This window comes from Callospermophilus lateralis, chromosome 1, assembly GCF_048772815.1.
Source record: "Callospermophilus lateralis isolate mCalLat2 chromosome 1, mCalLat2.hap1, whole genome shotgun sequence".
NCBI lineage: Eukaryota > Metazoa > Chordata > Mammalia > Rodentia > Sciuridae > Callospermophilus > Callospermophilus lateralis.
Window position 1 is genome coordinate 169,324,758 of NC_135305.1, and position 25,232 is coordinate 169,349,989.

General features: G+C 46.4%; 1 long non-coding RNA gene across 3 annotated transcripts in view; it reads right to left on the minus strand.

Moving 5' to 3' along the window:
- LOC143409206 (uncharacterized) overlaps window positions 1-25,232 on the minus strand; it is a 269,471-nt gene that overhangs the window by 41,449 nt on the left and 202,790 nt on the right. For 2 of the 3 annotated variants that reach the window (XR_013092625.1, XR_013092636.1), the window contains exon 4: window positions 10,836-11,871. The exons of the other annotated variant lie outside the window; for it this stretch is intronic. This is a non-coding gene — a long non-coding RNA (uncharacterized LOC143409206). Of the gene's footprint in view, window positions 1-10,835; window positions 11,872-25,232 lie in introns of those variants that run through there. 3 annotated transcript variants of the gene reach the window in all.

Genomic DNA, 25,232 nt, shown 5'->3' on the forward strand with positions numbered 1-25,232 from the left:
CTCCCTGGCTGTGAATTTCCTCAGGGATCCGAGGGTAAAAAGTTAGGGATATAAAAACAGACTTCCTACTTGTCCATGAACAAAGAAAGCCATCTTTCCCAGCAAGCCTGTGGGGCCAAGTTAAGGAAGACGTCAATAATAATAATCACCTTCCTAATGATTATCGCAGTAGCCATGAATGGCCTCCGAGAGGTCTCCGGGCCTGCACTGCTTTATTTAATATTCCAAACCTTCCTCCGAAGGGCTTCCTCTGAGGAGTGCAGCTCCTTCCCGCAGACCACCCACGGAGCAACAGGTGGCAGAGGGATTGGAGACCAGGCGGGGGACCTTCCGGTCCTGCTGCTGCTCTTGACCACTGTTTTTATCTGCCCTGTTGGCCTTGAATCACTCCTTTCATAAATCTTTGATTGGAGGCATTTATGGTGCTGCCTGCATCTGGGGATTCAAAGGAAGGTGACTGTCCGCGGCCCTTTCCTGGAGAGGTTTACCACCCAGTGGGAATATGTCTTCCCCCGCTTCCTTGCTGACCTGGACTGTGCTGGGCCCTGTGCCTGCGGCATCCTGGGCGCTGTGATCCCCAGGTAAGGGCGAGGGCACCCATTTTACAGATGAGCACACTGAAGCCTAACTAAAGTCCTTTACCTAAAGGTGCCACAGGGCTGGGTGGAGCAATGGGAAGGAGTGGGAGGCAATGAGAGCCAGTGGGTGGACACTCCTGGAACTTGCTGGTAACTATGAGAGTGGAAGGGGCTGCTTGGGAGGTGCTGAGTTCTCTACCACCCGCAGGAGAAAGAAACCGGGTTAGATCCAGTGCACCCCGTGGAGCGGTGCCTACAGACATGGAGCCGGCTTGGGCCTCCCTGGGCCTCCCTGCTGGACACTCTGGTTCAGTAGGTCAGGCAGGATCCCCAAACCTCTGCCCCTGTAACATGCTCCCTGGGTGACTCTGAAGGATGGAGTCACCATGGAGTCACACAACCACAAGTGGGGTAGATGGCCTTTAAGGTCCTTTCCACCATTCACATTCTCCGAGCCAGTGTGTCCCTGAACGTACTCCACAGAACACTCAGACTGGATGTGAAGAGTCACACAGTGAAGGATCCTGGTTTTAGAAGCTCCTGGTGCCTGTAAAAAAGATTCAAGGTACCATTGTGTGAAAGCAGCCATCGATGATCTGTAAATGAGTGGGCATGGTAGCATTCCACTAAAATGTTCTTTGCCAGGATAGGTGGTAAACCAGATTTAGATCACAGGCTATAATGTGCTGACCCCTGGCCTATAAAATCTGATGTTATGAAATTGCTGGTGGGACTGCAAATTGGTGCAACCACTCTGGAAAGCAGTGTAGAGATTCCTCAGAACACTGGGAATGGAACCTCCATTGGACCCAGCTCTCTCACTCCTTGGATTATACCCAAAGGACTTAACATCAGCACACTACAGGGACACAGCCACATCTATGTTTATAGCAGTTCAATTCACAATGGCTAAACTGTGGAATCCACCTAGGTGCCTAACAACAGATGAATGGATAAAGAAAATGTGATACATACACAAAATGGAATATTGCTCAGCCATAAAGAAGAATGAAATGATGGCATTTGCTGGTAAATGGATGGAGCTGGAGACTCTCGTGCTACGTGAAATGAGTCAATCCCAGAAAAACCAAAGACTGAATGTTCTGTCTGGTGTGTGGATGAATAAGCAGGGGATGGGGGTGGGGGTGGGGGATAGAAGGTCACTGGATGAGACAAAGGGGAATGAAAGGAAGGGAGGGGATGGGAATGGGAAAGACAGTGGAGTGAATGGGACAGAACTTTCCCGTGTTCATATGTGAACACACGACCAGGGGACCCTGGGGACCCTAAGGTGTGTCTCGTCATTAGACCACCTGCCTATTGGCACAGACTGTCTTCTGAGAGGTTAGAAGGGAGATTTCCCAGCAAGACCTGCCTCCCCCAGGTGGCTGGTGCCAAACTGAGCCCCTTAGAGGTGGTGTCCTTGGTTTAGGGTGCTGGGCCCAGATGAAAATGAAAATATTCCCAGTGCAAATGCATTTGTCAGGATCCTTCCTCCAAAGTGGTTTTGGGTTTTGTTTTGTCTGCTTGCGATTGTTCTGGTCAGTTGGTTTGAATTTGGGTACCAAGAGGGAACCCAGGGGCTCTTAACCACGGGGCCACCTCCCCAGCTTTTTATTTTTTATTTTGAGGCAGGGCCTCACTAAGTTGCTGAGGCTGGCCTTCAACTTGCAATCCTCCTGCCTCGGCCTCCCGAGCCACCGCAGCCGGCTATGAATTCCCAGGTGCCAATCTGCCCAGGAGGGTGAATTAGCTTGGTGACAAGAGGCCAGTGATGTTGGCCTAGAGGTGTCAGTTTCACTCTCTGGAAGTGGGAATGGTGACAGAATGTGCTGCTCCTCTCTTCATTCAGCTCCACTGGGACAGAAGCTTGGAGAGTTGGGGACCCCAGGAACGCCCACCCCCCAAGGAGAATGTGCCCAGGCGAGGGAGCTGGAGGGAGGGGCAGAGCCTCCTTTTCATAAGCCAGCCTGCTCCTGTTGTTCCAGCCGCTTTCAAGAATGGGCTTCAGGGGGTCTGGACAGTGTCACCTGAGGACAGTGGGAGTCCTGGTATTTGGCGGGGGGAGGGACAGGCTAGAGGGGCCTGTGTGGCAGCACGTGGGGAAGTTCAAATCTCCTACTAGGACCTCCCCTCCTATGGACAGTGGGGACAACGTGACTGGGACACATCAGGAGATGTCACCAGGTCTGACGTGGCCCCTGGAGCCAAGTGGCTCTGCTCCCTGGTGACTAGGAACGCGGAGTCCTTGTCTTTCATTTTTATCATGGTGACTTGGGCCATCAGTTTCAGACCGTCCACCAATCAGGAGGCTGGTTCTGGGAAGACGACACCCAGGGATTATTCCTAAGCCCTGAAAACCATGTTTGAAATCAAAAGCATCAGAGTGACTGGCAGGGACATCTAAACCATCCCTCAGGGCCAGGAGGTCTGGGAGGGACAGTCACTGAGCCCCAGGTCCTGAGGGACTGGTCCCCTCTTGGCCTCTAATTCTCTGCCCTTTCTGAGATTTCTGCTCCTCGGTTCTTTGTCTCACAACTTGGATGCTTGACTATTTCCTGGGGTTTGAAATGACAGCGGAGAGCCCACCATCCTGATAAAACTTTCTGTTCACCTTGGCTGAGAATGATGGGCTTGGCATTCTCAAATATCAGGAATTAAATCATTTAAAAAAAAAAAAAACATGAGCCAGCAGGGCACCACACCATCCCTAATCTCAGCCGCTCAGGAGGTTGAGGCAGGAGGATGGCGAGTTCAAAGCCAGCCTCCACAGCCTAGTGAGGCCCTAAGCAACTCAGTGAGACGCTGTCTCTAAATAAAATACAAAATAGGGCTGGGGATGGGGCTCAGTGGTTAAGTGCCCCTGGGTTCAGTCCCCAGTACCAAAAAAAAAAAAAAAAAAAAAAAAAAGAACTGTGTCTGATCTCTTGTTGTCAACCATTAACAAAATAACAAAATAAACATTGTGGGGTGGGGGGGGACTGATTTGCTTATGTAACTTAAGACTTCAGTCTGTTCAATTATGTCCTCTCGTGGATATTGTAAAAAGTCCTAATTGACTTGATTCTTGTACAAAATTCCTTTTTGGTTTCTAAAAGTCTGTTTTCTGCAGTTTCTATAAAGTGATAAAGAGAACGAAAAGAGTGACCCTGAAGCTCTGCCACTTAGTAGCTGGATGCTTGTGGGCCCATCACTTCTTCACCTCGCTAGGCCTTGGTTTTCTTACCAGTTCACTGAGGAGACATTACTTATCTCTCTGGCTTGTGAAAAATAAAGGAAATGATAAATGTTAAGTGCCTGGAAAACAGAAGGCACTCGATAATGATAAATGCTGCTGGGCACGGTAGCACACACCTGGAATCCCAGTGACTCAGGAGGCTGAGGCAGGAGGATTCCAAGTTGAAGGCCAGCCTCAGCAACTTATGGAGGCCTTAGGGAATTTCCAAGATCCCTTCTCAAAAAACATAAATAAATAAAAAGGGCTGGGAATGTGGCTCAGTGGTTGCAGGCTCCCTGGGTTCAATCCCCAGTAACAAAAAACAAAAACACAAACAAATTAAAAAAAAAAAAAAAAAAACTGCTGAGAGCCTCAAAAACAATCATAACGATAGCAGTTATTTTTGTTAGAAAAAAAAAGTGGAATTATATTAACGTTCCAGTAAAATCTATGCCTATGAAGAGTGGGAGCTGATCTTTACTGTACCGGATCACCAGTATGAAGCAGAACTGTCTTTTCAATGTGCCACTCTCCTACCTGGAACCTCACCTCACTCAAACTGGGAAGACAGGACTGAACTGAAGCCCGCCTGGTGCTCACCAGACTCACGGGAAGCCAGATTCGATGGCAGAGAAATGATTTTTCAAGGAATTCTTGTAAACACAGGGTTAACAGCCCCAGGGAGCAGAGTCAATCTGGTTCACGTTATCGTTTCTGGGTTTCTGCGAACCAGTGATTCCGACCGGCCTGCCCTTTCAGCCTGGGAAATCCCAGGAGCGGAAACTGGGGGTGGGGAGGGAGGGAGGCCCTTTGTGATTTTTCTCCAAATGAATCACCAATGATGAGAGCCGATCTCCAGGCTGGATCCATTCAACCGCGCTACCTTAACAGTGAGAGCGCGGGCCCTTCCCTTTTCCTGTCTTTGTCCCAGGGCTGGGCTCCCTCCCTTCACCACACCCCTGGCCTCTCACACAAAGACTCGCAGGGCCTCCCTGGGGAGCCTGCAGACCTCCCCCTCCACCCCGCCCTCTGGTCCCCCAGGTGTTGGCTGGCCAGGTTCAGCTACCAGCAAACTAGCACAGGTGACAGCTCTGGTGACCCAATCAGTGCACCTCAGAATGTCCCAGAATGTCCCTCGGATCCAAGCCATAACAGGGATGTTCTGCACAGTTAGGAAATACTTGGGGCCAGGGAGAAACTGGTCTTCCTGGGCAAGAGGCCCTGAGAGGATTGGTTCACTGTATGAAAGGCACAGAAAACTCTCTATAGAGCCCTAAGTGGGCGGGCCTGCTGCAGAGAGGGGGCCGCAGATGCAACCAGTTATTACATAAGGACATGGCACCCAGGCTCTCCAGTTGGGGACGTGTTGGGAGCAAGGGGAGCTGGGATATTCCTTCCCAGCCCCCAGCATTCCGCTGTCCCAGGGAATCAACCCTTCAGTGCTTTGAGGAAGCCATGCCAGTTCTTAGGAACTCAGTCCCTTCTGATTCCCAATCAGAAGCACCTGCTCTGGGAGCCTCAGAGCTGGCTGGGCGGGGCCTGGGCCCTCGGAGCTGCCTGCACAACACACAGGCACACCTGCCTCTTCCAAAGCTGGCCTGACCCCCAAAAAACCCAGACGGAGGGAATACACCCCACTTTCTCAGATTTTGCCAGAAACCATAGTAAGCGGGTTACTTGGTTCTTATAGTCTCCTTGAGGCCCATCCTCGTGGAGACACTGTGGGAAATAATGGTGTGGACGACAGGTTATCCAGGTAGACGGGTTCCCCTGCATGCCGCGTACTCAGTACCCCGCACATACACCAGCAGAGCACGTGTCACCCCAGAAGTCATTGCCTTATGGGATGCCGTGGGAACAGATCTCCCAGAGGCTGAGACGATGGAGCCAGGGAGCAGAGGGGAGCAGAAAGAGGAGGAAAGTAGCTGATAGAGGTTATCCCTGCAGGTTCTGAGATGAGATGCAGAACAAGCATAGGAGCTTAGGAGCAGCTGGAAAAGTGTTCCATACAGAGGGAACAGAGACTGCTAAGCTGAGGGAAAGAAAGAAACAAATGATTCATTCATTCAATAAGCATTTTATGAGCCCCTGCCTTTTAAAACTGTACAGCTGTCAGTCTTCTTCACGACGCTGGGGCGTGTACCAGGGATCAATGGTCTGGCTTTGATGCTGCGGACAATCTAACTGCCTAGATTGGCACACACAAGCTAATACCGTCCGCCTTCAGTATCTGTGGCTTCTGCATCCACACCTTTCAACCTACCAGATAGGAAATATTCCAAAACAGAAAATTGCATCTGCACTGATCGTATGTAGTCTTCTTCTTATCAATCCCTAGGCATTACAGAATAACAGCTATTACCAGAGCATTTCTATGGTATTAGGTATTATAAGTCATCTAGAGACGATCTAAAGGACATGGAATTATATACAGGTTATGTGTGTATACTAAGTCATCGCCTCTAGGGGCCTTGAGCATCTGCAGAGTTTCATGTCCCCGGGGGTCCTGCGGATACTGGGGGGGGGGGGCGGATGGGACTGTGCAGGCATCCAGAGATAAGAATTCAAAGGGAGTGTGTGCTTCAGATCAAAATAGCAACGCTGATAAGAGTTACTGAGAGTTCAGAGGGAAACTTCAGTAGAACCCTCAGCCTGGGAAAGGCATCCCCGACATGAAATACTTTAGGCTGGAGAAAAAGGTCAGCACAGCTTCTAATCCAAGTTTTGTTTATTTCTTTCTTGTTTCTTTCTCTTTTTAAAATTTTTATCTATGGCCTTACTATGTTGTTGAGGCCGACCTCAAACTTGCCATCCTCCTGCCTCAGCCTCCTGAGTGGCTGGGATTACAAGAGTGATCCCATCACGCCTGATCTAGTCCAAGTTCTTAACTCACTGCCCTAGATGGTTGTAAGTGATCTGTGAACTCCTGATATTACAAAAAAATAACTTCTTTTTTTAAATTTTTTTTTTAGTTGTAGGTGGACACCATACCTTTATTTTATTTATTTATTTTTATGTGGTGCTGAGAGGATCGAACCCAGTGCCTCACACATGCTGGGCAAGTGCTCCACCACTGAGCTATATCCCCAGCCTCCCCATATAACTTCTTTATGAATTGCTATGGACATTTTTCTGGAGAGAATATTTCTCGTTTTTAATCACATCTTCCAAAGAGAGACTTAAAATTGCTTAGGAACTTCTGCAAATCGATTCTGATTTTCATTATCCCAACCATCTACTTAGTGGTTAGTTTAAAACTCTCACATTATTTTCATTTCAAGGAGAATCCAGGTTTTAAGAACTCCAAGGGAAACAGAATTCCTTGGAGGGATCAGATGGACTTCCCGGAGGTCACTCTGAAGCCAGGCCTCCCGGTGAGGGCAGACACAGGCCCACCTGCCTGCTCCACCAGGACAGCACTCTGCTCCGCCAGGGTCCCCAGGGAGGGACTCAGGACACCGCTCTGGCTCCAAGTCTCACCTCCCTGATGGGGTTTGATGTCCCTAAGCCTGGGAAACACGGCACAGGATCTCGCCTGGTCACCGATAGTGACTCGAATGCTCATTTTCTCCTACAGAAACCTGATTTTGATCCCCATCCTACTGGATTCAGCAGAAGTGGTCCTTGGAGCACGTGCAGAGTAAGCATGCTTTGCACACCTTCAGCCATTGCGTGTTTTTAGCATAATCTTCTGTTGCAGTAGCAAAGCACAAACCCTAGGTTCCAAAACAGGACTGCTATTTAAAAATCAATATTTATATGGACCTTCTTGCAAATTGTCTTTTCTCTTATCTCCTACTACTTAGTGTCCCAACCCAGGATTTTTTTTTTTTTCTTTCTCTTTTTAACTGGGATTGAACTCAGGGGTGTTTTAGCACTGAGATACAGCTCCAATCCTTGTTTATTTTTTTATTTTCGGTACCAGGAATTGAACTCAGGGGCACTTGACCACTGAGCCCCATTCCCAGTCCTATTTTGTATTTTATTTAGAGACAGGGTCTCACTGATTTGCTTACTCAGCTCAGTTGCTTACTCAGGATCCTCCTGCCTCAGCCTCCTGAGCAGCTGGGATCATAGACGTGCCCTACGCCCAGCCTAGTGGGAGTTTCAATAAACCTCTTTCACATGTTGTATAGCAAAGACTTTTCCATGACCTGGCAAGTGGCCTGGGTTATTTATACCAAAGTCTATTTAAAAATCTTGTACAATGCTGAAATATTTAAGCGCAAAATTATACAATATGTGGCATTTGCATTCAAATCTGGGTAGAAGCTAGGCATGGTGACACACCTATAATTCCAGTGACTCGAGGGGCAGAGGCAGAAGGATGCAAGCTCATAAATTCGAGAGCAGCCTCAGCAACATAGCAAGAACCTGTTTCAAAATGAAAAAAAAAATAATCCTGCAGCTCAGGAGGCTGAGGCAGGAGGATCCTGAGTTCAAAGCCAGCCTCAGCAACTCAGCAAGGCCCTGTCTCTAAATAAAACATAAAAAAGGGCTGGCGATGGGGCTCAGTGGTGAAGCACCCCTGGGTTCAATCCCTGGTACCAAAAAAAGGAAAAAGAAAAAAAGAGAGAAAGAAACAGGCCCTAGTTGTTTCTCTGAAACACTCGTTTGTTAAATTCTATGGTTAAAAGTTTCTTGGCTAATGACGTCTGCCAAACTCTCAAAGTATCCTTATGGTGGTGAATTATAGTTTTAGTAAAGTCAGTTCAGTGGAGTTCACTCTCTATGGTCAGTTTTGCTCTGGGGCTGTTTTGACAACATAAATTTATTCCAGCACCCTCAATGTATTAGGAATAATCTGAATGTCCCTAAATTTCATGTTTGCGCCCAACTCTGTCCTTGAGCAACACTCACTTCCCACTGAACTGAATGTCCTCTGAACACACAAAACAGCACGCCTCCAAAATCCATCGTCCCCCTCAGTTTACCACGTGGTCATGAGCCATGCCCATGAGTAGCAGGTGCTGTCCCCGCTTCTGGGATTTCAGATCACCCCTTCTGTCCCTTCTGGATGGCTCACAGGCTGCAGCCCACCCAACACCCGCTTCCACAAGCAAATACCAGGTCATGTGCAAGGCCAAGTACATTATTTCTGAACCATTTCACGGGGTTAAATTATGCTACCATTTTATTCGATTCCTGTCTTTTTTTCTTGTCCTAATGTACCCCTGACAGATTTTTCAGCGTGGAGAACCCAGAGCTTCTGTGTCTCAGCACTACTGGCATTTTGGGCTACACGGGGTGGAGCTGGCCTGTGATTTATGAGTTATTTAGCAACAACCCTGAACTTGGCCTCTACCCACTGCAGATGCCAGCGGTAGCACCACATCCCCGCCCCCTTGTAGACATGCTTATAGGCCTTGCCAAATGTCCCCTAGGGAGAGGGACAGAATGATACATGATTTTTCAGAGTGGTCAAACGCCACTTCCCAGAAGCTCTGGCATGTTTATGACCCTGCCCTGGTGACTTTTAGGAATGCATATGTCCCATGGTAGCAGAACTCCCTGCTCTGGTCTGATGAGGGTCTCCATGTGAGTCCTGGTGCTCATATTATTGACAGTGGCAATGGTAGGCCACTCACTTGACATTGAGCTCAAAATGTCTATCCCTGAATTCAGAGAACCATTGCTCTCTGACGAGATTTTTACTTTCAGAGTATGCAGATCTGGAACCACACAGGATCTGATAACAAAAATAATATTAGCAACAAGAGCTACTCTTGGGCCCTGCAGGAGAACCAAGCACCATGCTGCAAGCATTACATTTGCTGTTTGCATTTTTACCTTTATGAGAGCCCATTCTAGAAGCCTGTCTGTCTGTCACCACCCCCTAACCTTAATAGGAGAAAACTGTCAGGGGAACACCGAGTCTCCAAAGAGTACAATTATCTGCCTGAAATCAGCTTCTAGCAAGAGAAGGACAGACAGCAGGCCAGGACCTCTGGTTCTGCAGTCTATCTTCTCCTGTCCCTGTAGCCTCGTCATTTCTGAGTTCCAGCAGCTACCTCCTGGGCATCCCCATCCTTTCCCAAAGCAGCAACTGGAACGGGCATAGCGCAGCAAAGAGCTGAGAAACCAAACTGCTCACCCAAGGGAGCTGAGCTCGGCAAAAATGATCTGGAGTGGTTATAGTGCAACATTGTGTGCTAACATTAAAAATAAGGTTGTAGAAGATAATTAATCATATGGAAATATATTCATGCTTTGTTTATCCAGCAGCTTGTGTACCTGTTATGGTTGGGATGTGAGGTGCCCCCAACAGCTCATGTGTGAGACACTGCAAGAAGGTCCAGAGGAGACATGACTGGGTTGTGAGAGCCTTAACCCAACCAGTGAATGGACCCCTGATGGGATTAACTGGGTGGTGGCTGGAGAAGGTAGGTGTGGCTGGGGGAGGTGGGTGTGGCTAGAGGAGGTAGGTGTGGCTGGAGGAGGGGACATTGGGGGTGTGGCTTCCTCTGAAACCATGAGCCCCCAAATAAACTTTTCCTCCTCTACAATTGTTCTAGTCAAGGTCTTTTAGTCACAGCAGCAAGAAAGCTGATTAAAACACACACACACACACACACACACACACACAAATACAAGGTGTTATCTCAATTCAGGAAGCACCATTATTTCTGCATGGGTCCAACTAATGATGCTTGACCTCTTTTGTTTTTGTTTAGGTATGTGGGATTGAATGCAGTAGTGCTCAACTACTGAGCTACATGCCCAGCCCTTTTAAAATTTTTTTATTTTAAGACATGGTTCACTAATTGCTTAGGGCCTTGCTAAGTTGCTGAGGCTGGCTTTGAACCCTGCTTCAGCCTTACATCTACATATATATATATATATATATATATATATACACACACACACATATATATGTTAATAGATATAAATATATTTTATATATGGTATATATCAAATATATATGAAATAAACTTAGTTTTAGAGAAGGAACTGAAGCCTGAGATCTCACAAGCAATAATGTAAAGGGAACTAGATACTTAATGAGTTCAAGTTGGATTAAATTCTAGAAAAGAGAAAGAACTTGCAGATGTGATTACAAAACCACTGTCAGTAATCTCAGAGAAATCAGAGACTGGGAGCAAGGCCAGAGAATCAGAGACAGGAATATGTTATTCCAGTGTTCAAATATGAGAAAAATGTGGATTCTAAAAACTCCAAGGCAATGGGTTATTACACACAAATTTTATGAACATTTAGGAAAAAGAGCTCAGCCAGAGACGGCTAGGAGCCAGCAGAGGGTCAAGTCATGCTGATCTATTTCCTCTTTCAATAGTTTTGTTTTTGATGGATCAATAAAATATTCCAGACATCATGCCCTTCAATTCCAGCATTTGATAAACAGATGTATGCTTCCCTTTGTGGAGAGTATGGGCTAGATGATAATTTGATGAGTTGCAGTTATAGCTAACTGAATTATTAATAATTACTACCAATGACTGCAAACTGCCTGAGCCAGGCTCTGTGCTGTGCCTGCAGCATACACCACTTTGTCAGATGGCTGCCATTGTTATTCTCACTTCTCACTTATAAAGATGGAGGAAACTGAGGCTTAGAAAGGTGAACTTTTTTTTTTTTTTTTTTTTTTTGAACCAGGAATTGAGCCCAGGGGTGCTTAACCATTGAGCCACATCCCTCGCCCTTTCTTAAATATTTTATTTAGAGACAGGGTCTTGCTGAATTGCTCAGGGCCTTGCTAAGTTGCTGAGGGTGGCTTTGAACTCCTGATCCTCCTGCCTCAGCTGTTCTTGAAGACACCTACCATTGAAACAGAAGAGCTGGAATGGGTACTTTTAACTATACCTTCCTAATACATGAACAGGGGTTGGCAGGAGGACTTGGGGTGCAGGTCCTGGGTCTGATGCTCATCAGGCTGACGCTGGGGAGTTGGCCCTCCTGTCCAGTTCCTTCCTTTCTTTTGCTTAGAGGAGTAGAGGCCTCTCCACGGCAGGGGCTGGATCCGGGGAGTCAGGGGAGGCCATCTTCTCTTTCCAAAAATATAGTCTCTCAGGTCACCATGAGGTTGATCCCTTTCAGAACTTTCCATGGACATTTTGCCTGAATAAGAAAGAAGCATTTGGCCCAGTTATTTCACTAGTTCAGCTGCAAATAAATCTTTGGGGAGAGGAAAAAAAAAAAAAAAAAAGTCTCCTGGCTTTAAAAAATAAAGGATTTATCTTTTTAAAACTTTCTCCCAAAGTACTTTGTTATAAAAGTTGGGGTGGGGGGAAGGAAGGAGAACTAGAGAAAAGAGGAGGGGATAATAAAGAAGGGGAGGAGAATGAAGGGCAGAAAGAGAGGAGGAGGGTCACAAAGAAGGAGAAAAAGAAGCTTCCTGTTTGTGTGGTGTGCTCCGATTCCTTTCCAAGGCAGTGGGGCAAACTAAAGTGGTTACAGTTCCCCCAGCTGTTTGGTCTGGGATGCAGGGTAAACAAGGCCGCCCAGCCGCCCCTCATCTGGCCCCCAGGAGGCTGGGGCCTCCGCAGCCCTGGAGCTGGCTGAGCCTCTGCCTGCTGAGTCAGCAGGAGCAGCCACAGGAATCTCACTGTTTCCCTTTGGAATCCTTCTGAGTGCCAGCAGCAGAGCATGCAGGTGAAGGGTGAAGGCCTGCAACAATCAAGGTCAGCTGCCATTTGGAAACTGGGACACAGTTCTCAGATCCTTCCTGACTCCGCCCAAGCTTCCAGTTGATGGCAAGAGGAGGCTGTGCGGGTTTCAGGACGCATGCGCAGTGAGGGTTTGGCCAGGCCAAAGACCCAGGACTGTTGTTCTGCTGGGCTTGACTCTGTTTTCTCCTCCGTGGGTACTGTATCCAGTTGAATTTGCAGCAAGGCAATCCCAGCGGCTCGGGAGGCTGAGGCAGGAGGATTGCAGGTTCAAAGCCAGCCTCAGCAACTTAGTGAGGCCCTAAGTAACTCTGTGAGACCCTGTCTCTAAATAAAATACAAAATAGGGCTGGGGCTCAGTGGTTGAGTGCCTCTGAGTTGATTCCTGGTAATCGCCCCCCACCATAAAAAAAAAGAATACAAGTGACAGTTATATCATTGGTTATCTTCCTATGAAAGGACTGCAAGTGATGTTTTAATTTTATGTTCTTGTCCATCACTTCTTCTGTTCCCCTATTGATTGTGGCTAGTGTGCATACAAAGGACGTCCTGAGCACCGGGTATCAAGCCAAGCATTTCACAAGAACCGTCTCACTGGGTCCTTGCAAAGATCTGCCTGTGCCTGGCTGCTGGCCTCCTCATTGGACCTAATGATGCAACGTGAACAACCTTCCCCGGGTGACAAAGCCTGTTATGGTTTGGACATGAGGTGTCCCCCCAAAGCTCCTGTTAAGGCAGGAGGCAAAATGATGGGGATGTGAGAGCTGCCTCCATTCCTCCTGGGGTGGACTCACTGGGCGGTCACTGCCGGCCCCTGGGCGTGGCTGGAGGAAGTGGCGGGTGGCTGGAGCTGGCCCAGGAAGGATGCATCTTCTTCTCTTTCTCCCTCTCTGCTTCCTGGCCCCACCAGGAGCTGAGCAGCTTTCCTCCGCAGGGTTCCTGTCCCATGATACCCCGCCATCAGGCCCAGAGCCATGGAGTCAGCCATCCAGGGACTGAAAGCCTGAGCCCCACATCAACTTTTCCTTCTCCACCTTGTTCTTGGTGGATGTGTTGGTCGTAGCCACCACAGACTGCCTAAGGAAGGAAAGGGCACAGGAGGCTGTCAACTTCCTGACGTCCTGCGGCCACACCCTGAGCTCTCCTTTCCAGGAAGCTTCTAGAATCATAGCTTGTCTTTCCCTGGGACCTGCAGCTCCACGTGCTGTAGCCTTCTTCAGCCAGAATCTGAGCTGGGGCCTTGGAGGCAGGAAACAAAATCCATGCGCTCCGCAGAGATGGCAGGACCCTGGAAGATAAGCTTGCCTCCAGAGTTTGACGTCTCCATTCTGTTGTCACACATCGTCACATCGGGGCAGCTCAGAGGCTGGGGGCCTGGCTTGTCTAAACAGACTTGTTCAAGATAAAGGCTCTTGACTCCCAGGGCTCAGGGCGCAGGGTGTGGCTGCTGAACAGCTGGAAATCTAAAAATCATGTTAAGATTTCTGCAGAGAACATCACAGAGAGCAAGTGGGCAGTTTCTCTCACACTTGAAGGACAGGCCCTGGGACCCAGGGAAGGGAACTGAATGCACACCAGGCCACCTGCCCTTATATGCACTCGAGAATATATGGTCCTCGAGAAGCAGTGGACAATCAAAGCAAGTGACTATCTCAGTGACTTCTATATGACGGCCTTCCCTTGTCTGCTCGTAGAGAAATCCTGTTCTTGCTTGCCAGTGCAGAACCTCAGATCACAATCACCAAGGGAGGGCTAGGCACTTTCCTTAGATCCCACTGTGTTCTTTTGGCACTTTCTTTCTTTCTTTCTTTCTTTTTTTTTTTTAAATATGTGGCTTGTTTAGAGTAGTACAAGCATTTGTTTTGGGGTCCTTTTCTCAAAATTCATGGGTTCAAGTCTAAGTTTTTGCTATTTAATCAACTGTGTGACCCTGGGTCCGTCACTTAAATTCCCGGAGTTCCAGTGTTTTCACTTGTAGGGGGTATTTGCTTTTATCTCAAAAGATTCTTGTGAGGCTTACAAAAGAAGTAAAACCCTCTGCATACAGAAACAAGTATGTGAATATTTACAGCATCTTTGTTTATAAGAATGCAAAACTGGAAACTAGCCAAATGGTTTGTAACTGAGGATCATCAAATTATGCTCAATTCACACTAAAGAATACCACTCAAGAATTTAAAAGATTCAAGCTGGGGGTGATGGCCCACGCCTGTAATCCCAGTGGCCCGGGAGGCCGAGGCAGGAGCATCATGAGTTCAAAGCCAGCCTCAGCAAAAGTGAGGTGCTAAGCAACTCAGTGAGACCCTGTCTCTAAATAAAATACAAAATAGGGCTGGGGACCTGGCTCAGTGGTCAAGTGCCCCTGGGTTCAATCCCTGGTACTCCTCCCCAAAGAAAATAATTTAAAAGATTCAGTTAATACATAAAACAAATGGGTAAACATCATATGTGTTAAGGGAAAGAAGTCAGAATTAAATGGCTATGTATAATATGATTTCAGGTATATAACATTCTGTAAAAGACAAAACAGAGGTAACCAATGGCTGCCACAGGCTGAGTTGAAGGGCAGGCTGATTACAACTGAGCAATGATGGACCCTCTCCTTACTTGACTGTGGTGGTGTCTACACAACTGCATGCACTGATCCCAACTCACAGAATTGAACAGTACAGAACTCTGTTGGATGGGTGGAGGAAGAAAACAAGGATAAAAAGATGCACAACTTGAAATATCAAGGGATCTAGTGACTGTGAACCTTTCACCAGTAGGAAATAGAAATTCTCATCCCCAGCAACGTGCATGGACCCTCAGAAGATGGACCAAGAACCAATAGTCAGGCCCCTGGCCGTGAGCTGCCCAGCTCTGTAAGGCACCCTCGTACCTGCTCTAGCTTCTTCCCTCCCACATTCTGTTTGCACCCACTTCCCCTTCTTGGCACTGTGCTACCTAATAGTACAGCACAAAGCTTCCACCCTGGTCTTTGCTTTGAGAAGAACTTTAGAGAAAAACTCTAGGCATGACTCTGTCACTCACACTCATGCCAACAGAAATGGGGGCCGCAGGAGGTGCTGGGCCTTCAGTCTCTGGGCATGCTCCCCTTCGGACCTCCTCTTCCTCTTCCCAAACTATAACCCAGGCTCAAACGTGTGAGCAAACCCAGTCTCCCAAGACAGGGAAGGACCACACTGTGCAAAGAACTTGGGTTCCTGGAAGACTGTTTTGGTCGGCTTTGTCACTACTTTGAAACCAGAATAACCAGAAACAGTCCCACCCAGAACAACTGTAGAGGAGGAAGAGTTGATCTGGGGGCTCACAGTTTCAGAGGTCTCCGTCCACAGACAACAGGCTCCATCCCTCAGGGCTGGAGGTGAGGCTGAACCTCATGGAGGAAGAGTGTGGTGGAGGGAAGCAGCTCACATGGTGATCAGGAAGCAGAGAGAGACTCCACTCTCCAGAGACAAATAGAGACCCCAGAGCCACGCCCCCAATGCCCCCTCCTCCAGCCACACCCACCTGCCTCCAGCCCCCACCCAGTTAATCCCATCAGGGGTCCATTCACTGGTTGGGTTAAGGCTCTCACAACCCAGTCTTGTCTCCTCTGGACCTTCTTGCACCATCTCACACATGAGCCTTGGGGGAGTACCACATCCACACCATAACAATGATCCTGTGGCAAAGACTTGAGCAACCTCAAACAGGGTTAACCTCAGGACTGTTTCATAAGAAAGGAAGGAATCTCCATATTCTTTAAACCCATGTCTTTGCGGGACAGGGGTGGGGTCTTTTGTTATAGCAGCAGCATCTTTACATAAACATAGTCATCACATATTTTATCACTGAAATTTCAACAATTTGGGGGTGACAGAGATGCTATTAATAATGATGCTGGGATAATAGGAACAATACAGGGTTCCTTCAGCCTTCAACCTTCTATGCAGAACTTTACATTCACTTGGTTTTACATTTTCTTTACCACAAATGGGGGGAAGGATGGAGGGTGTCATTGACGTCAATAGTAATCGACTGACCGAATGGGAGTTGTTGGCCAGAAAGTTTCTGGTCTCTGTATACAGAGTGTTTATGGGAATTTTCATTCCCAGGAGATAGGGATGTGCCTCTCCCTGGAGATGCATGTACACCCCAATACTAGATAATCCAGAAGGGATTTCTAACATGTCTGGGAAAATCTAATGGATCAGAGCAGTCATCCAGGACGTCTGCGTTTGGATGGGAGTGGAGAAGAGTCCGTAGGTGGGTTTTGAAATGACATTCCCAGGTGAATGGACATGAGGTGGCTTGTGCTCCGACCTCGTTCTAGCACCTGAGGCCTCGGGACCCTTTTTCAGAGACTCTCTGAGACATGGCAGCCCCAAAGTGTGGTGTTACATTCCACTGACAAAGTACTGCCTTGAGCTTGTGAGATCATGGTGCCTGCAGCTACAATGTAACTAAATGTAAATGGCAGAAAAATGGAGAAAGCTCCAGGGGCCCATGATAGTGTGTTAAGCATGGCAGCTCTGCTCCACACTGGTCCCCCTCTGTCCTTAGTCCTCCTTGGGCGACTGACTGCATACACACCCCTTGTGAACATGCAATACTTATTTAACAAAATGAATTTTCTTTCTGAAGATGCTAACCATATGACAGAAAACCAAGCCATGGAGCTGGTTCTTTGTAGATATACAAGCACTTGCCCCTCTGAAATGAATGGTACCACTGAAGAATAACATCATGAGCCCGTGCAGTGGTACATGCCTGTAATCCCAGGGGCTCAGGAGGCTGGGGCGGGAGGATTACAAGCTCGAGGCCAGCCTCAGCAACTTAGTGAGGCACTAAGCAACTCAGGGAGACCCTGACTCTAAATAAAATATAAAGCAGGCTAGGGGTGTGGCTCAGTGTTTAAGCACCCCTGGGTTCAATCCTGGGTGGTGGGGAGGGAAAGAAACAAAAAAACAGACTGGCCTTGAGTCTTCTTCCTCATGAGGATCAAACCCTTGTCCACACCGTTCTCCTCCCATTATAAACCCTGCTGGCCAGGAAATGAGGTTTACCCTCAAATGAAATCCCGAGTACCTAAGTTTGACCCTAAATCTACTACTTTATTTTTTCTGCTTATTTTCCAAGTCTCCCCATCCTATCACCTCGTGATGCCACAGAGACTGAGACCAACTCACATCTGTTCACAGCTCCTCTGAGCTGGGACCCAGCTCCTCCCCCAGTGGCTCCACAACTGTCTATCCAATTCAAGGGGAGGACAGCCAGTGTGCCTGGCCGCCCACCACCACCTTTCCCTCTCTCACATCAGACGAGTTCACTGTCCGACAGACCAGAAGCCACAGCCTCTGCTCTCTATCTGCAAGGCCACGGTATTCGAGTTTACAAAGCAGTCGGAGGGAGGAAAGCTTAGCATTCAGATGCAAGAAACTTTAAAATCCTAATTTGCCAAATAAAACCCGTTTCCTTGGAGCTCAGTAAACAGGCTCCCAGGGACAGACCTGGGGACTAGACAGCTCCTCTATTTATGGTTCCCCTGGCCTCCCTCTCGGCTCTGAATCCCATCAGCTCTACAGAAAGCAAAGCAGTTTCTTCTATAAAGCCTCTCTATTCCCAGCTTGGGACGAAAGTAGTGACACACAGAGCCAGCTGCCATTGAAATGTCCCAGCATCTGCTTCCTCCCTGTTTCCCCTGCTCTGTACACAGTTCGGTGCTTTTCCCAGGTTAGCCATGTGCTGTGAGCAGACAGAATCATCTTTATCACCATGTTCCTTTAACTCAACACCTACTACATTCCAAGCACCATGTTGGTAACTTTATATACATTATTTTACATAATCCTCACAAACCTACTGAGGTAGTATTACAGCCCCGTTTCCCTGGTGGTAAAACTGAGGCTTAGATTTTTCAAAGACCATACAGCTAATAAGTGGAATTGTCTCAACTTTAAGCTCTCTCTTGGAAAGAAGCTGGCCTGCACCGATAAACCATCAGATAAATTTCAAAGTAGGTTAAAAACAGTTTTAGCTCCCTTTCCTGTTTTAAAGCCATGGGACACCCTCCTTGGATTCTGCCACTTTTCCCCAAACTTCCAGGAATCCCAACAGATACCGTATCCTTTCATAGTGATATTTGCAGTGGAAAAGGAGATACTCAGAAAATCAAACAGCTGAATGATACAAATAAATGAACCTGGAAAGACTGGCCACACCAGCTGGTTACAGTTTGGAGCTGGGTGCCATCCTTGTTTGGTGGACACTCCTTCCCCAGGGTTCCTTTGGTGACTCCAGGTAGATGGCAGTTGTTCTCAAAATTTTAACAACCCTGCACCCTCAGCAACATCGAGTTCACACACAAGACATCTCACAACAGCTATAGATCCAACTTTCCCATTTGTGAAAAACAGAACAAAAATTTTTTTAAGTTCATTGCTCTGATTCAGAGTATTTTGTAGAGGTTGGCAAGTGCAGTTTAGCCAGGCACAGTGGTGCACGCCTGTAATCCCAGCTGCTGGGGAGGTTGAGGCAGGAGAATAGCGTGTTCAAAGCCAGCCTCAGCAAAAGTGAGGCTCTAAGCAACTCCGTAAGACCCTGTCTCTAAATAAAATACAAAATAGGGCTGAGGATGTGGCTCAGTGGTCAAGTGCCCCTGAGTTCAATCCCTGGTACCTAAAAAAAAAAAAAAAAAAAAAAAAATGAAAACAATAAAAAGATTCAGATCCTTAAATGGTTTCTGATCAAATGACACAGGGTTTTCTAGCAAATGAAAATGTCTTCTTTGGATACTCATCTTCTTGAGTCCCCAGGACATGTCTGCACTCTGTATAGAAAATCTAAAGTATTTCAGATGATAGACTTTCCTCCTAGTGGAGGAAAACTCACTGTGAGTTGAGTTTGGATAATGATTGTTCTGTTTCCAGAAAGTCACTGGGGAACAAGGAAAGGGGAGTGGGGACTTGGAAACTCAGCCAGGCCTCAGACACCTCCTCAGGGGGTCCTGCTCTGCTAGGCCCCCAAGTCCCAAGCCTGGAACTGTCCTAGCTGGCTTTTTCTATAGTTTGGACTTTAAAGAGTCACAGACAAGGGCATCTTCCCCCCCACAAAATGTTCTTCAGTTCTAGTTTGTAATCCCAGCAGCTTGGGAGGCTGAGGCAGGAGGATCACAAGTTCAAAGTCAGCCTCTGCAATTTAGCGAGGACCTCAGAAAGTCAGTGAGACCCTGTCTCTAAATAAAATATTAAAAAGGGCTGGGGGTTTGGCTCAGTGGTTAAGCACTGCAAAAAGTTCTACAATTCTAGAACTGACCTCCTGGTCCAAGAGATGTCACATACTCCAACATTTCAGACATGAAGTGACCTAAAAGCAGTCTCTCAGTGCATTGCCTTTTCTCCTTGCCAGGAAGAAAGGTTGAATAAGAGATATATTTGGGAAGATTTGAGGCTTACAAGTAGGTTTGTCAAAAAGAAGGTCAAACTAGGGATTTCCTATGATAGGTAATTCTTTATCCTTGCTAAGTGAATAATTAATGTTGTTTTAATATGGAGCTGGCCCTTAATGCAGATAATTTATACGCATGAAAACCTCCTCCCCTTCTCTCAAAGCAATTAAAAAAATTTTTTTTTCTTAAAACTCACTGGGAGGACAGCTTAAAATAAGTAAACATTTGGGTGGTCTGTTGATATTCACAAAGCACATTTGAAATTAACTAATTTGCCTTCTATGAGAAACACATTTTAACGCTGTTCAAAGAGATGCAGCTTTGAAATTAAGTAGCACAAGTTGTCTTTGCATACCCTCTGAGTTGCTTAGGTTGTTGTTCTAATAGCAGAATTTGCTAATGAAGCAGCGACAGAAGTTGCCAGAAGGAAGGAAAGGGGCTGGGCTGTGAGCGGGCCTCCTCTCCAGAGAGAATTTCTTCCTTTCTTTCTTTCTTTTTGGTACCAAGAATTGAACCCAGAGGAAGTTAACCACTGAGCAACATCCCCAGCCCTTTTTATGTTTTATTTTAAGACAGGGTCTCGCTAAGCAACTTAGGACCTTGCTAAATTGCTGAGGCTGGCTTTGAACTTGCGATCCTCCTGCCTCAGCCTCCTGAGTTGCTGGGATGAAATGTATGCACCACCACACTTGGCTCTAGAGAGAGTTTCAAGCATCAGCACCAGGTAGGCACCTTGTAATAACCATACATTTGTCTCCAAACCTGGTCCCTGAGGAGGCTGACCCCTGGAGACTGCATCCCTGGGGCTCCTTGGCCAGCTTGCTTCAAGCTGGGTTTCCTAGAGGGAGAGATTGACTAGAAAGTTCAGAGGAAGGAGGGAGAGAAGCTGCAGTATTTCTGCCCTCCTCCCTCAAATTTGAGTCTCCTATAGGGAAGGTCCCCCCCCCCCATCTTTGGCCTGAAGGTCAATGGTCATGGCTGTGTGGGTTGGCTGCTCGCTGGGTACTTCCTTGCCTCTTGTATGTTCCCTCAACTACACCCACACCCCCTTCACTGACAATCATCAGCCCAACTGGCTTTGGGGCTGGTAAAGCGTCCTTCCTGTGTGCTGACTGGATCCTGAAAAATGGCTCAAGTGGCTTTTCCGCAATAAGTCTGAGGAATACCCAAAGGTGGCCTCCTGATGATGATCCCCGAGATGAATCAGAAATCAAAGCCAAGGAGTTGGCACTGACTGAATGGTCCATGGCCCATGCTCAGCGCTGCCCTTGGAGAATCTCAGGACTGGAGGTGGAGCCAATATCTGGAAATCACATGGCCGAAGCCTACCTACGCCAAAGGAGGGAATCCTCTAAGTGTTCATCTTAAATGTTATTTTTATTAATTTTTGAAAGCAATATTTTAATTAATATTTAATAAATAAATAACGTAATGAATATTTTTAAATATTTAATAAATAAATAACATTTAATAAATATTAAATAATATTTAATAGTAAATAAGATTAATATTAAAGAATCTTCTAAGGACACTGCGTAAAATGGATGAGGGGATATTTTAGCAAAAACTCTTCTGCATTCAATACTCATATGAGTTTACAAGGAACTCCTATTGCATCTAGTGGCAAAGCTGACCTTCTCAATCACCACTGGACACTGATATGTGAATATCAGAGCAAATGTATGATTTTATTTTATTAATATATAGTTCCCATGCCATAACATTTACCCTCTGAGATACAAATTCAGCAGTTTTTAAGGTATTCAGAGTTGTGTGACCACCACCACTGTCAGATTCCAGAATGCTGTGGCCATGAGCAGTCACTCCGGTTCCCTCCCCTCCCCATCTGGGCACCACTAGCTGTCCTCTCTCCGTGGATTTGCCTACTCTAGCATTTCGTGTGAATGGAGTCCTACAGGATGCAGGTAGCCACTTATAACTGGCTTCTTTGACCTACCATAATATTTTCCAGATTCTTCCTTGTCATAGACACAGTTCTTCCTCCATTCCTTTTTATAGCTCACAGTAGCTTCATGGACCTTGACCCAGGTGTTCAAAATCTGAACTCTTAATTTTTATGCCACCTTTGCTTTGTTGTTGGAAAAACTAAGAATGTTGCCAGGAGAAAACCTGCCCAATATGTAATTTAGACCCTACTTAACTCAGATTCCTACTGGGTGCATGTGTTCAATCCCTTTGTCTACAAATAATTTCTAAAAAGTCAGAAACATAATCCTCCCAAATATATAGCGAGTATCTGTCAAATATGGCTTTAACTCACTAACAAGGGACACAGCAGGGGGACACAGCTGGCTCAGAGATACTCCAAAGACTGATATAGACGGAGTCAGTTTAAAAGCTGGAATAAAATGGCAAATTTACCCAGCAGCTCAGGAAGGAGGCTGAGGCAGGAGCATCCAAGCCAGCCTCAGCAAGTTGGCCAGGCCCTAAGCAACCTAGCCAGACTCTGTCTCTAAATACAATATATAAAGGGCTGAGGATGGGGCTCTGTGGTTAAGCACCCCTGGGTTCAATCCCTGGTACAAAAATAAATAAATAAATAGAAGACAAATTTGGATCACAAACTGGTTAATTTCCTTCAGAGCAATAAAACTGTAACCTGTAGGGTTATTTGTATCACCAAGGAACAGAAATCATTTGCAATTATCAATCTTCTACCAGTTGACTTCTAACCCTACAGAGTCTGGGTTCTAATTAATAGCCAGTTTTAGGGTGATCTTCCTTTGTTTCAGAGCAGCTGTACTCCGAACTGAGGCAAACATTCTCTCTCTGTGGCCTCCCATGTGACAGCCCTGGCCATGAACCCTGGGTATGTGGCTAGAGTGACTGAGGAACTAAATTGCTCATTTTATTTGATTTTTATTCATTCGGGTTTAACTTTAAAGAGTTGCCTGTGACCAGTGACTACCATATTGGACAGCAGAGTCCTGCACCATCAAATGACCCTGATGTGAGCTCCTTAGAACAACCAGTATCACTTTGAAAGGGCTCAAAGAAATCTGTTGTCCTGTTCCCAAGTTTTCTCTCCCTTACGCTTCCTTTCATTGGCCTTTATTTTCTGCTCTGCTATGGGGAGCTGAAGGGACCGATCTATTTACAGACTGCTGCCCGTTGGTGGCTTCCTTCCAACTCTCAGATGAGGCTGAGGACGCAGGCCCGGGCTGCAGGCCGGGTGAGCCAACTCAGCTGCGCGCAGGGCCTGACGCGCTCTCCCCGGGAGCCCGGAGTAAATGTCACGGGAAAAGCCTGCAAAGTGGTTCTCAGCCCCTTTCTCCATCGGACTTGCCAGAGCGGACTGCTCTTAAATGTTTTGAACTTGGGTATTATTAATGATTGGGAGGGGCTTCTGGTAAGAGGATTCCTGGGTAAATAGGTCATTAGATCGTAAGTGCGTATGGATGGAGTTCCCAGAAAGATCTCCACGGAAGTGGGTTCACTTAACCTTAAATATATTTCTATGTTTATGATATATATTCTATACAAGATAAATATTGGGTAATATATAATGTATTTCATCAAATAAATATTATATAAAACGTGTATTTATGAAATATATATATTATAAACAAAAAAGCTTCACAGCAAAGAAAACAAGAGTACAAAGAGACACCCTACAGAATGGGAGAAATATTCATATATATGAAGTATTCATATATATATATATATATATATATATATATATGCATAAATATACAAATATTTTGACATATTTTAAATATTTATATAGAAATATTAAAATTTATGTTATAAAATATATATTATGTAATATATTATGTGATATTATATTTTACAATGTATATAATATATTTAAATAATATATAATATATTTTATTATGTAAAATATATTTTTATTATATATAATATGTTTTATTATATATAATATATATTTTATTAGATATACATTTTATTAAATGTATGAAATATGTTGTCCTTATGACAAAATAATACAAAAGGGATTTTTTTGGGGGGTGGTACCAGGGATTGAACTCAGGGGCACTCACCACTGAGCCACATCCCCAGCCCTATTTTGTATTTTATTTAGAGACAGGGTCTCACTGAGTTGTTTAAGGTCTTGCTTTTGCTGAGGCTGGCTTTGAACTCTCCATCCTCCTGCCCCAGCCTCCAGAGCCACTGGGATTACAGGTGTGTGCCACTGCACCAGCACAAGAGGGATTTTTGTGGATGTGTTTTGGAAGAACTATTTATGATATGACAGTATCTTAAAAATGAGTAATTGAGACCCTGTGTCGGACCCTGGTGTACCACACTCAGAACGTGACAGATATACACTAATTGTGCCTTGGGAGGATTGCCTGCTTCAGGTCTCCAGCTGTACCAGAGCATTTCTGCCTTTGTTAAATGAGAAGCTCTGGTTGCTAACCCTAATGGCTTCTCCGGGCTCTGGGGATGGAGCTGTCAGTGGCTCTTTTCAGTGACTCCTCCGGGTCACCATCCCAACAGTTGAGTTTGGCTTGTCCCTCCCAACAGTTGAAACTTGCTTGCCAAGAGCTGAGTGTTCTGCCCTGGATTCGCCAGGATCCTGATTCGGAAGGGAGCTGACGACACAAGGATTCTGAGTTTGTTATCCCTTTGCCCATCCCGGCAGCCTCTGTGACTCTAATTTCTTGAATCTTCCTCTTTCACATTCCCTCAAATAAGCTGAGGCCTTTACTGGAAGGTCAAGTAAACTCTGCTGTAAGTCCTAGCGATTCCAGAAGAGGAAAGTTTAGAAAGAAAACCCACATTGCTCTCAGGCTTCAGATTTCACTCTCCTGGTGCTTAAAAAAAGGGGGGGGGGCGGGGGTTGTTGGTGGGGGGTGCTTAGGGAAACACATAAAACACACAGAACTAGTTGTTTTTGATTGTCATGGCAAAATGTCTGACAGGTACGCGGTGCTTTTCAGAAGTCTCAGTCCACAGATGGCCTGCTCCATGGCTTTAGGCCCAAGATAAGGCCCGACATCACTGCAGAAGGGTGAGGTGGAGGAAACTGCCTGGCTTATGGCAGCCAGGAACCAGAGAAAGGGAGAGAGAGAGAGAGAGAGAGAGAGAGAGAGAGAGAGAGAAGGGCCACAAGGGAGACACACCCTTCCAGGGCAGGACCTCAGGGACCCACCTCCCCCCGCACGCCCCACCTGCCTGCCTTTACCACCCAGCCGGTCCATTCACCTAGGGTGGACTGATCAGGCGACAGCTCTCACAATCCAGTCATTTCACCTCTGGATATTCCTGCATTAACCCAGGAGCTTCTGGGAAACACCTCACAGCCAAACCATGACACTTACATAAACCAGATTGTCCGCTGGTTTTCCTTCAACTGAACGGATCTAGCTAGCAGTAGGTTTATTGTTGTTCAGAAG